Raw genomic sequence first — 13,803 nt, forward strand, 5'->3', positions numbered from 1 at the left:
AAAAGCCTTCAGTGTGATATAGTGTAACTGTTTCTAAGCTGTCATAACAGTATTTCTCAAAGATTATATCAAAAGAAAAGGTGGGCCGCAGGAAGGTTAAACCAGGACCCCAAATTACTCTGCAAGAACTGCTATCTAGTGTAAATGCCCTGTTGTCCTCCAGTAGAGCTTCATGTGCTGACAGTTGTGGTTACTAAACGATTTGTGAGGCAACTACAAAGCCTCTACACAAAGCTGACCAAAATGCTTCAAGCCTAAACAGAATCTATATACTGGGCAACTCTGTTTTCCTACAAAATAAACGCATTTTGCCAAATATGATTTTGTTGGGGACATAATTGCTTCATTGATTACGGTTTACTCTAGTTGTTCTGCGTCCCACAATGTATCATTGTTGAAGCCTCCATATTTGTGTTGAAATCACATTTGAGTTTTGATTCTCAGTATATCAAGCCAAAATCACAATCTTTCTCTAACTTTTAAACAGTTTCTTTGAGCTGCCTAAACATAAAAAACACAGCTTTTGTTGCCAGGAGCAGATACAGTAAACAAATCAAATTAAACAAGTTTAGACGGGGAGAGACAGAAAGGGAATGGCATGCTACAAATGTCCGAGGCCAGACTTAAAATAGTGTGGGTCCATACAAAATCAATAGATTACATTTCTATCTGTAGCCCACTTCACACAGCCCCTATCCCTAAGAATTATGTCCATACAAACATTGGGAAATTTAGGACAATTTTGCATTTTTTCAAGCTTGGCGTGAACTAGAGACGTGGTAGTTCATGGTCCGCACCTCAACCCCTAGACAACCAGGACATTTGCGTTATTATTAACCATAACCAGGATATTTCCCTCACTTTAACCAAACTTTAGCGCGATGATTAACTGTTCAAAATTGTTCCTGATTAAGATGGGCCCCCTAGATCAAGAACACTTTTACTGAGCGTAAAAGCGAATTTGATGTTGAGAAGCTATGTAAATTATAATCTCCTGACCACATTATGCTTAGGCATGACAGTTAACATTTATATTGTCTTAATCTTCTCATCTTATGCGAGGCACAGTGCACAACATTGGCTCATGGTTGTAAACTCTCATTGATAACACCATGTGTGTATGTAACACCTCTAATGCCACAAACACATTGTTTGGGCTGGATGGATACCATTACTTCCTATTCAGAATCATATTATTTGCTTCATGATGTGGAACCGCCCTTAAAAATAGAGGTTCACGCTCTTTATTGGCGGCCACAGTGTGGATGCAGCTGTTAAAATCTGTGGCAATAACAGTAATCTGGTTGGCTCCGACTGCTAGTCAAGAGTGAGTCGAGATAACGTCTCTCTTTTTCCCTGTGGCTGCTCTATTCTCTCCTAATCTCCTTCCTGCTGACTGGCTGGTGGTTAAGTGGCGGTTTCTCTTTTCGTTTGAGGTCCCTATGGTGCTGGGCAATGGTGGCTATGGCCCCTACTAAGAAATAGTGTGGAAATTGCTTTCTGCTTTTTCCAGCCATAGCAAGCCGAGCAATTTACACCTGGATGTCCCCTACCTTCCACTTGACACAGGGTGAGAATACTGAATTTACAAAAAGAACGGCTGAGAGAGATGTGAAGAGGAAGAAAGAGAAGACTGGAAGAGGGAAGGCATCACACCTGAGAGGCTGAGAGTGTGTCTTTTGATCCTCACATGGCAACCGTTGTTTTCTATGTGAGACATCCATCTCTGCATCCGCATATACAGCTATTTCCTCATTTATTTACAAGATTTCCTCCATTCCGACTCATTTCCCCTGACATACACTTGGTGTTTTTCCTCAAGTGTGATACGACCTCAATAATGTTGCCCAAACAGTCTGCCGCCAGCACCAAATCCCTGGACAGCAAAATAAAACACCTGTCACTAATCATAAGTCTTTTTTTATTTGTATTTTTTGTTGTGGTTCGTTTTGTGGTGTGAATTCACAGGTACGTTATCGCTGCTAAGGGACCGACAAAATCAGCCTCCATTAACTGTTCGTGGAACAGATCCAATAGACTTGAGGACGTTGTGTCACCTTACACCTGCAGCAGCTGTGACTGTTTCCTGTAAGCTTACTTTTATTTGTACGGCTAATCATTTAGTGCATTCACTTGCATACTACAGTACAAGGCACTTCACTGGACAGCTTTTACAATATTCTCTGCTGTAGCCCATATAAATAAATAAATCAAGTCACCCACCATTAGACGGTCCGCTGGTTGTTACTCTTCCTGGTGACACTGCAGGCTTTAAAGGTCAGAGCTGTTTCTCTGATCTGCTTCAGGTTCTGTGTCTCTGAGGTTTGCTCTTGGCTGGACATAGAAAGCTGCTGTCACACTATTCTGTTTGGTTTGTTTGTGCACCAAAGCACCTCACTAATCTGTATTTTAAGCTATTCATTTAAAAAAGTGGATACAGGACATACCATGAAACTGCACCCCTTGAGAACTACTTTAAAAGGCACCTGCAGCTCAAAAAATATATGAGAAATAAGACAAGACAGAATACTCCAACATAACATATCTAGCAACATGAAAGATGTTTTAGTAGTGTGAGAAGAAGCAAAACTGAAACAGATGAATAAATAAACTGAGCAACAGGTAATTAGTTGTGTTGCAAGATGACCCTCCTGTAACCCTCCTTCATGCAATGCAAGGTAAAAAAAAACATGCAAAAGTGACTCTGTATCATCCTGAGAGTTTTAATGCCAAAGTGATGTCAACCAGTTGTTAAACATATTTAAAAAATAATGACAGGGCTAAAGATTAGATACTTTAAACACCAGACACTCCTTTTAACGCTCCGCTCTCAACAGCCTAAACTGTTGAGAAAGTTATGAGTGCTGATTTGTTTTGTTGAGCTCAGTTCAAAGACTGTGTAGTTCATTTTTCATGCTAAAGCTGCATTCAGAGAGTGAGGGGTTACTTAGTGACTACTGCTAAAAGAAAGGTTGATGTCCTATATGTTGAATGGGTGGCAGGAGGGCACCTGTACCATACAAGCTCATTCTTATCTATTTATTTAGCCAAATAGAGGACATGGCAAACAATATAGCAAGTTGTGCTAACTATCTTCACAAACTTTGTTTATTGGCCCAGACTGAAGAATCAAACTTTGAAACTGATGTTGCTCAGAGACCATTTCTTTTTATTGATCTGTTTGTTTACTGCTGGTGAGAAGGATCTCTGATACCTCTAAAATTAACTCCTGTATTGCTGTATTTGTTGTGGTCAAAAAGCAACTGAAGATTAACTTATTTCAGCTTGAGGGTTGGATGCTAATATTTGTACTCCTCCAGCAGACTGTAAGAGACTTGGTCCAATCAGTCATGACACTTGAATCATAATCGGTCCAACAATACGCGTTTGTCCCTGAACATGTTTCTATTCACGTGTGGCCCAAGGGGAAGGGTGGGGGTGTGACTTTGTGTGTGTGTGTGTGTGTGGCATTAAACTCTGATGTAAATGAATATGCTGTGATTGGCTGTGTTGTTTATTCATAATCAAAATGATCTGAACCAAATGAAAAAACGCAGCAGGCCATTGTAAAACCTGCGTAGAATAGTAATGACCAGGCTAAATCAGTAAGAGAATAAGAAGATGTGCGTGTGTGAGGGTGAGTGAGTTTTTCTTTTCTCTTTAATGACCGTTTCAGTTGCATTCGAATGTCGTCTCTGGTGTGTTTCTTTTGCACTTTGTCTCAATGCTTTTGATGTTTTATGTAAAGCACTTTCAATTGCGCTGATGATGAAATGGGCCTTGTATATACACTTGACTTGTCTCGGGGTTGAAATGTAAACTTGACTGATGAGCAAGGGTGAGCAGCAAGGAGCAGTAGACATGCATATTCTATGTTGGTACTCAGTTGTGCATGCACGCTCTGTCAAATGAATTAATACATATGATTGTGCATACATATGCATGATGTGTTATTGAAAACTCTTGCTAAATTATGTAGTGATGGTATCATGGGTGGATCCGGATGGCTGCATACATGAGACAACACGATAAACAAGAAGACGTGGATGAAACAAAACTGCTGATTCCAGCAAACTGAGATAGCCTGTTTCAGTTTATATATATCCAGCCAGACAGTTAGACAAACAGTGAGATATCTTTTTTTCTGGGCACGTTGGGGATTCCTCTAGCAAGTAGCTGTAAAGGCCCCTTAAAGCCTGCCTCACTCTCCAGCTGGTTTCAGAGCGCCAAATACGGCTAGGCAGCCTCACAAACAAGAAACTCTGGGAGAGAGATTTGTGCGGTTTTAGTCGACTCGAAAGAAATTAAAAAGAGAGAAACAGAGATGAGGAACGAAAAGAAAGACAAAGGGAAATGGGAGAGAGTAAAGTCTCTTTACTGAGAGGCAAAGTGAAAGCAAAGTTAACATCATCAGTTGACAGAGAGTGGGAGAGAGAAATAGAGGGATGGCACATGGATAAATAAAATCTCAGAAAAGCAGAAAGGGAAAAGCCTCACAGCAAAGACCTCCTGGAAGAAAAGCAAGATGGGGAGGAGCAGGACATCTTTATGAGAATAAAAGAAGAAGTGTAATCGCCCAGTTGTTTCTTTTTCTCCCAGAGGCCCCTTAGAAAACAACTGGTGCTTTAAGCTTGGACAGATAGCAGACAGAGGGATGACGTTAGAGAGAAGGAGAATACTGCAGGGGGTTGGGAGGCTCACACACACACACACACACACACACACACACACACACACACACACGCACACAGAACGTGCACATACAGGCACATTTTCATTTTAGCTGTCTTTGGTACAAAGGCGGCAACGTTCATACCCACATAGACATGCAGGCACATGTCTATCGCTCTCTCTCTCTTCTTCCTTCCGAGTCCCCGTGGAGCTGTGATGATGGAGATGGAAAGCAGTGTGTATTGACTGTGACTGTGACACAAAGCTGCATCCAGCACAAGAACTACAGTGGAAAGAGGGCTCTGCTTCACAAACAAGACCAGTCTTGTCTGCTGCTCCAACACTCACAGAACATTTTGTGAAGTGAGCACAAACTCGGAGAAGCAGCTTGCAAGCTGGGGACAGAAATAAGGTGATTAAATACGCCAATTAGATTACAAGACCGGCGTCACAGTTTTCCGTCTTATGTTTGCTGTCCAGATTAGCTGTTACGGTGGGGACATAACACAAGTTTTACAACACTATTTCAGTGTCAGAAGAGTTACATCTCACAAAACATTCAAAAGGTCTGACACTGAAATAGTGCAGTGAAGATTTTCCACATAATGTGAAGAGTTGCATAATCGCATGGTGTTAAATGTATTTATCTTACATTCCTCGCAGAGACCGCGCATGCTCATTTCACAGCCTGGCTAACTTTGTCATGGCTCTCCACCTGCATCTGTTCCTGCACCCACCTGTCTGTCAGTATGTTCGTCAGCTGAGTCTCTGACTGAGTTTTTTTTACCTTTGCCAATGTGCAATTGACCATTTGTTAATAAGCTTCTCAAGTTGTTCCCAACTGAGTTTCTAATTTTTCCAGCCGACTCTTTTTAAAAAGAGAACTCAGTAAAATGTGTCTTAAATATGAACTTGATGGCTAGATACAAAATTCTGAAACACTGAAGCTAAAACCTCATGTCCCAGGCAAAAGGTCCTCACAAGTCGATGATGTAGAAAGCATCCATTACAGAAATAGCATTGTTTTTGTATGGCAGTGTAGAGCTCCCGTTAGTTAGTCCTTGTACTGGGTAGGGGGCTGATCTTACATTTTTCCTCACTTCATTCTAATATAACCTTGTTTTGGGGACAGATTTTTTTAAAGATTTATGCTTTATTGCTCTGACATCACAAGTTAAAGGCCTTTAACGATTGACTAACCAATGTATTTGACGAATGTTTGTTCCAATGTTTGACTGTGGCTGCACTTAAAGACAAGACCCTCCAAATCCATATGCACATACGTATATGCGCTACAGCACCATGCAAACCACTTTGACATGTGGAGAAATTCATAGCTCGATAGGCCAACCGTGCCCAGTTATGGTTGCTAAGCTATGACTAGATAACTGCTGTGTTTTTAAGTGGCCAATAAAGACATGCACAGTAATAGCTCCTATATGGGATGTCCTAGATCATGGTGGTATCAGCAGTGAAGAAAAAACGCTGTAAGTTACATAAACAAACCATTCAGCTGGTGTTTGACAACATTTTTACAGTTCTGGCAGCATCTCAAGCCTCTATTGCGCCACAAATGGTTTTGCCAACAGATGTTCCCCGTAATTGCAGCATTTAGTGCTCCTGTTTTGAGATGCAACACTGGTGATTATGATACAGTTGCTGTCAGAAGAAAACCTCATATCTCAGCTGTGGATTTGGTTTAAACCTTTTGTAGATGGTTTGGTTACAGACCTAGGTCCTGCTGTTTTTTCCTCCTCGGCATCTGGTCAATATTGCCAACTGCCATAAACCGCATAACAGGGATCGGAATACAGGCGATGCTGGTCTCTGCTCTGATGATGCTGTTTCAGATAAAATGTCATCCTGCTAACACTTGTGTTTGATTTGCTTGTGTGAAAGAGTCGCATTGCTTCTATTTAAAACAAGTGGACAAAAACTCAGATAGATCTATGATTGTAGTACTTAAGCAGTGCTTAAGAATTGTAGAAAATTGCTTTTATCAATCTGTTGGAATTAAAAATTATTTCACAAAAACAGAAAAATCTCAAAAGCTTTAACATGCTCCAACGCTGTAATTTACACATGCTGTTTAGTGGACTCAAAGGGCCTCTTGAGGAACTCCAGACATTTTTAGTATGGTTGGCCCCGGCGGTATGAAGCCAACTACCCTGGCAATATTCATGCCACAGTCTTTCCTTTGAGCTACAGAGGACCACAGGACCATGTTTTAAAACAACCAAAAAATTGAATTGCCTTAAGGTGCACTGGGAGGCACGTGTGGGGAATTAAGCAAATGTGAAAGATATTCCTGCCATTCCCCAGGGTGACGGATGAGTGATGAGTTTTGGGATAACAAGGGATCAGAGGCGAGAGGAGGAATAATGAGGATGTGCCCTGATAATCCAACACATCCCTCCATTCGTCTACACAGCCAATAGTGCTACTTAAATTCTGGTCAAATCCTCCTCACCCGCTCATTTCTGTAGCTCCCAGTCAACTAACACCGATATCTAATGGGAGAGCCTCCTCTCTAGTTGAAGGGTTGAGAAAGTGGCAGAATCTATACAAAACTGTAGAATCTTTAAATCACAGTCAAATTATGTGATTCAGGTTGCCACACCATAAAACATACCCTGCTCTGTTGGAGGAATTTAAATTGGAGTATTTGGATTATAAAATGATGCTGTCATGACGCTGCTGTAAAGAATTTGGAACTAGGTTATTGTAGTTATTTTGCAGACCTGTTTGGGGCATTATTTATATGGGTCAGCGAAATCCATGCATACTTTAATATTGTTGACACTGAGCGCACTAGCGTTGCTATTTGCGTTATGTGCACGGAATATTAGCGTTTGCGTGTTGTTGCTGGTACGGTGCGTTGCAATTAAAGGGGTGGCATAATTGTTTTTTGCCGAGAGCGGCAGAAGTGCATTCTCCAGTCCTGACAGCAAACACTTTTTTCTACTTTGTCAAAAATACAACAACGAAATAGAGGAACAAGTGTTGCATCTGTTGACAGAGCAGCCAAATGCAGAACGTTACCACGTTTTGGTTTGTAGATACATTTTGATTAATGATTGCTGTCCACGTTAACCTCAGCGACGAATACATAACTGCTTTAGAGTAAAAGTCACCCTGTGTTTTGCCACATGAACACTGTTATTTTGATATAGCAGCAGAAGGAAATGTTGGATTTGCATTGGTTCCTGCGAATCCCTGTCCAGGCAATTGGAATCTCTGCACTATATAAAGTGTATGTGATGTATAGGTGTAACTTTAAGTTACACCAGTTAATAAAAAAAAGCGATGCACCAATAGTTGAACATTTGTCAGAGGCCCCATTTATGAACTAAGTGAGTTTAGCAGGAGGGGTTTATTGCTTGTGAAGTAGGAACGTTCATCATATCGTTATCATATCATTTCTCTTCTCCTCTCTGCATCATACCCCCTCATATACGGTTGCTTCGTGACTCTTACGTGTCTTTGAAGGTAGAAAACAACTCAGTTGGGTGATGTGGTGTTCCAGCACTTAAATACCTCAGTGCACTTCATGTCTTGATGTGTTTCGGTTTTACTCCTTTGATGTTTGTGAAACAGTAACAGCAATTGTGGATTGGTAGATAGATTCTCCTCTCAACACTAGTTCTGAGTTTGCTGAAGTTTAATTTATCAGAGAATCTTGGAAAGTTAATTTTTTGTTGTTGATAATATTCAGTATGCAGTATATTTTTAATTGGGCAAAATGCCGTGATTTTCTCAACTATTTAATTTATTGACACACACATAACATCTTCATTACTAGGTGCTAGCTGCAAATCTCACTATGCAGATGCCAATGTTCACTCTCTTTTGTGTCATTCAAATTATACCAAAATAATGTCTCAAGTCTCAGCTGTGAATCTGTTGCACAACCTCTGGCAGACACGATATTTCTAACCTCTCAACGATCACTGTTTTCACATTCAGCACGTCAAGATGTCTTTCTCTCTCTCACTTTTACAAATCTCAAACAGAATTATTCAGTCATCGCCCGTGGCTATGAAGACAAAGCAAGAAGCAGAGGGAGCGAGAGAGCGGAAGAGAGAGGATAGCAGTGACACAGACAGAGAAAGAGAGAGGCTGTTTATATTCCTTATCTAACTCTGTCTTTTAATCAAAAGGTGTGTGAGGATCTAAGTTGGACTTGGAGAAAATGCTGTAGCTGGATCAAATAACTGGACAGAAGAGAGTTTAAAGAGCATGGCATTCACGGTAATTTAGAGCTCTCTCTCTGTCAGTTTTATTTTTTCTTTCTTTCTCTGGGCATCGGCACATTTAATCAGCCTTCCTTTCACACTCACTATATTGTCTTACACTTTTTTTTCTCCCTCTTTTTTCTTTCACTCACCCAAAGTAAGGGATTCTGTAAGTAGTTATTTTCAGCCATGGTTTGAATTTAAGACTTGATTTCTGAATTGTTACTGATGTTTGTGTGTCTGGTTATCAGGCTTGGGTGCTCTCAACCCCAGGGTGCCACAACATTAAAGTAAACATTACCTTTTACCCAGCAGGGGGCAGGAGAGACCCTCAACAGATAGCAGCACCCATTCCTGTGGTCAGAGGAGTTTGGGAATTGGCAGTCCACACTTCTTCATTTCTGTCTTTTCTCCCCCCCTTTACAATCAAATGATGGGCTGTGTAAGTAGACAGAAGCAGTGCGCTCCAGATTAAAAGGTGGCCATCTTGATTAGCCTTCCCTCAGGATTAACAATCATTGTAGGTCCGGAGAAAATCGTATCATCAAATGCAGGATGATGACTTTAAAAATGCTGGTTTCTTTTTTTGTTTAGGTATATCAAATTGTGATCATTAGCTGAGCTGCAAATGCTAAATACATTTGTTTTGACAAACGAAGGCTCAAACTTTGTTCACACTTCCTCCCTCATAACAAAAAAAAAACTTGCTGTTTGTTTCTTTCACTCCAAAGCCAAGTCGATTTAAAATCAATTAAAACTTTGTCACTTTGTGACCATTACATAAGTAGATATAATTAGTCTGTAACGCCACATGAACCATCAACCGAGCTCAGTGAGTAGAAGTATAGGAATTCTTCATCATGTACATGTTCCCCTTGTTTTTGTCTGTCTGGGATTAACAGGCTGGCGGTAAGGTGAAGAGATTAATGATTGTTTGCTGAAGAGACGGTCACACAGTGTATCACAATTTCGAGATGGGCTTCAGTGATCGAGAGAGAGTGACTGCGAGCATGCATGCACGCTTGCACATCTCCTCGCCTGCAAGTGTCAGATGGCTTATCAGATGCATAAAGCACTGCTGTTAATGCAACCGCCAAGAGGATCTGAACGGTAAATATTTACATGCTGGGGCGGTTGTCTTTGAGGGACACCACAGTCTTGGATTGGGTTTTCGCTTCACCTTGGAGTGTAATGTAGCTTTAAGGAGCTATACCCTCTGTCTCTCTTTGCATCACCTTGTGTTTGTGTCTGACTGGTCAACAGGCAGCACAGGAGAGGTAATACTGGCTTTTATTGTGTAACTTTTACAGTTTCTAATAGTTTGACAGCTCTCTGAAAACATTGTTTTTTTTCTCTTTAAGCTCTATCAATTACAGTCTATTTACATTTTTTTTTTTTGCTGTCTTTGATCAAAAGAGTACAGTGCCAGTGTTTTTTTTACATCTTTTTAAAATTAATTTGACAGTCTGCAATGGCCAGTGTGAGTGACAGAGACGATGGAAGTTCAGACAACGTCTGTATGACATTCCACAATGACTATCTGCCGAGTTCAAAGGCATTGAAGCACATATCAAGTGCTACAGTCTACCGAGCCATCAATTTCTCCAAACGGCTGCCAGTCGGAGGCGGACAGGACACTGCGCTATCCTGTGGTCGCTCTTTCAAACCTCTGATCGTAACCTCTCTAATGTTTTGCTACCAGCTTAGTGTTGTTAATTGTCACCAGTGAGATCGGTATCAAGAACTGGATCCATATTGTTTTCACACTGTCAAGATTCAATGAGATGTTTTTAAGACCATGTATGAAATGTTACATATAGTCTGTATCACACACACACACACACACACACACACACCTACACACACACACACACACACACACACACACACACACACACACACACACACACACGTACAATCATTGGTTCTGCCAACCTGGTCTGTCCCTGGCTGTCCTCAGGTATTGGTGGTATTTGTAAAGACCCTAATTGCCCAAGTGTCTAGAAAGTGTCCGTTGAGAGTGTGGCTGGCTAATGAGCTCTCTGGCAGAGGGTCAGTAGTTAGCCGAAGCAACACTGGGCTCTGCTCCCTGATAAAGGTCACATACCCCCAGGGAATAATGCCACAGCGTTATGTGACGACCGAGGAAAGCCGACCAGCCAGCCTTTCACATGCCATTAAAAAAGGAATTGAGTGAACCATAGAGGGGATGAAATTCTTTTGGATAAGGTGGCAGGTCCTCCAGGCAGCGCAGTCCACTACAAATACTCAGAGCCAGTTCCACACAGAACAGATAAACTGCTGTGCAGTAGTAAGGGCCTGAAAGAGGACAGGCAGAACATGAGATAATAAGGACCTGAAGGAAACACTAGGTACCTGGAAGAGTGAGAGAAACAGGAAGAGGTAACACTGCAGTACTGATGTCTGATCTGTTCAAGTGAAGATTTTGGCCTCTGATATCTCTATTATGGCCTTCAACAGTAAGCTTACAGGGCGGGTATATTTGAACAAATTTGTGAATTTTCTTTGAAATGTGAAGAAATATCACCACAGTAAAACAATGTAATCACCTTCAGGTTCTCGGAATTCATTTGGGTTTTTTGTATTATTTTATGCAATTCGATAATTCGAGTTCAGTAATGACCAGACCAAACACATGTATACAAATGTAATAGCCATAAACTAGTTTATATGACAGCAATACTGTGTATAGATTTGATCCTATTTTAGATTTTTTGAACAAGGCTTCCATCTCAGACTAAGAGCCAGGATTGACTTCCATAAAACCTAATTTTGTAAAAAGGATTAAACACACTGGAAATCAAAATCAACAATATAGATACGGCATTTAGAAACACTTTCCATACTTTATAAATCGATGTAGTGTAAATGCTGCTGTGCAAAGTGCAAATCAATCCTGAGGAAAACCTCATGAAAAGACCTAATAGCCACTCGCCTCGTCCTCATCATCCTTTACATGTGTGTTTCAGCTCAGCAGCCCAACGAAACTGTAAGCCAGGTGAAGGAGGGGCATATTCAGTCATAGTCAATAAACCCATTAAGGCCATTAGCAGAGAACATAGGGGCTGCCATGCTTGTTCTATCCTTAGTGTCTTTTTGTTATTCTAATACCTTGCTCACCTTTTCTCCTCATTAAGCTCTCACACTCACACATGGTTAACTAGAGAGAGAAAATGTTACCGAAAGCTTTGGTTTGTTCAAGCTGAAAACAAAAATGTAAAAAAGTAAAAGCATCGGCGGCCCGACGCTAATGGAACGAGTGGAAAACACTAATCTCCTCCTCACCTCACCCTGCCATATTCTCTCTTGCAAATTTACGTTTTGTCTCTGTCTCTCTCGTTTTTACAATTTGCTCACCCATGTACTAACCCAGGAACTCAATTAAAAGCTGGAACCAAAGCACTACTGCCATAAATAAACCAACATCAACCACAGGGAAACAATGTTACTGTTCTCTGCACGTGTGTGTTAGGGATGTTAGGGAGGAAACGTTTGTTCCCTCCAAATGTTTTCAATATTATTTATAGTTAGACATGAAAACACAGACATAGTCCATTTTTGTTTTGCTTTTTTTTTTAAAGACCAAACAGTGTTTTTTTTATGTTGTTAGGCCTCATGATTTTCTTTGTATTCCTGCCAAACACTTTCCAGTCAGTGGTGTTTTTCACAGCTTCCAGTCAGTCCTTGGTTTTCCATACATTTGAACCATGGTAAACTTACTCATGCAGAGTAATCCATGTCAGTGAACCATTATTTTATTTCATGTTTTATTTGTTGAAAATAGTTTTTCTTAAAAGGTGTCCTAGAAGATTTGCAGCACACAAAATATGTTTTACTGTTTTGTAACAGTTCACTCTGCACACTGACATCTCCACTGTGGCATGCAGCTCATTCATGTTTCAGTCTTGAGCAGGAAGAAGTGTAGATTAACCAACAAATCCTTAAAACGTGTCATTAGTCCAAACAGGAATGTTTTCTGATCTGACACTCCTATTGGTAGGACGACATCATCTGTTTGTTCCGTCCAAAATTGTTACAAATAACTGTTGAAATATACATCTGTTTTATGACTGCTATAGTAAAGGTTTTGTTCATGATTTGGGTTTAAATTTGCACTTTGTTAAATTTAGGGGATCTTTGCTAGCCTGTTTTGAATAATAACCATGTGGTTAAGGTTATGGAACAATTGTGTCTGTGCTTTAAAACAAAAAAAAAAATGTTAGCACAAGTCTGATGTTTTATGACTCATCCAAAAAAAACAAAAAACTCAAGTTTGACAGCGACACAGGGTGAGAGAAGGAGAGAGATTGAGACAAGGAGAAAGGGAGCAAAACGTAGAGTAAGAGTCAAGAGAGAGAGAGAGAGACAGAGAGAGAGAGAGAGAGAGAGAGAGAGAGAGAGAGAGAGAGGGCTGGTTGATACAGATTGTGAAATTGATGTATGACAGAACAGATTGGTGTTGCCTCTCAAATACATCTGAATTGAACGTTGTCAGGAGGAGGCAGATTACAGCAGAGAGTGCGCTGCATCCAGCTTCCTGGACTAAATGAAGACGTGTTCACTTTCAGTTGAGAGAATGAGAGAGAGAGATCGTGTGTATTTGTGTGTTTGTTAAATCTGCGTCAACAACCCCGTGTAACAAAGGTCTGAGGACACAGGGGGCACCATTTTTCAGTCTGTCTAACTATACAGAAAACAGCACAACAAGATTATATACTGTATCTTCCTGAAGGCAAGATCATTTGGATGTCAAAGTCAAACTTGTGGTCTTCGACAGCAACTTTATTAATATAAACTTGAGATAACATGAGAATACCTTGCAATATGCAAAGAGGGTTTGGTTGTTAAATAAGTAATTATGCATAAGACAGTGTTA

This window comes from Pholis gunnellus (genome assembly GCF_910591455.1).
Source record: "Pholis gunnellus genome assembly, chromosome: 1".
In the NCBI taxonomy this organism is placed as follows: domain Eukaryota; kingdom Metazoa; phylum Chordata; class Actinopteri; order Perciformes; family Pholidae; genus Pholis; species Pholis gunnellus.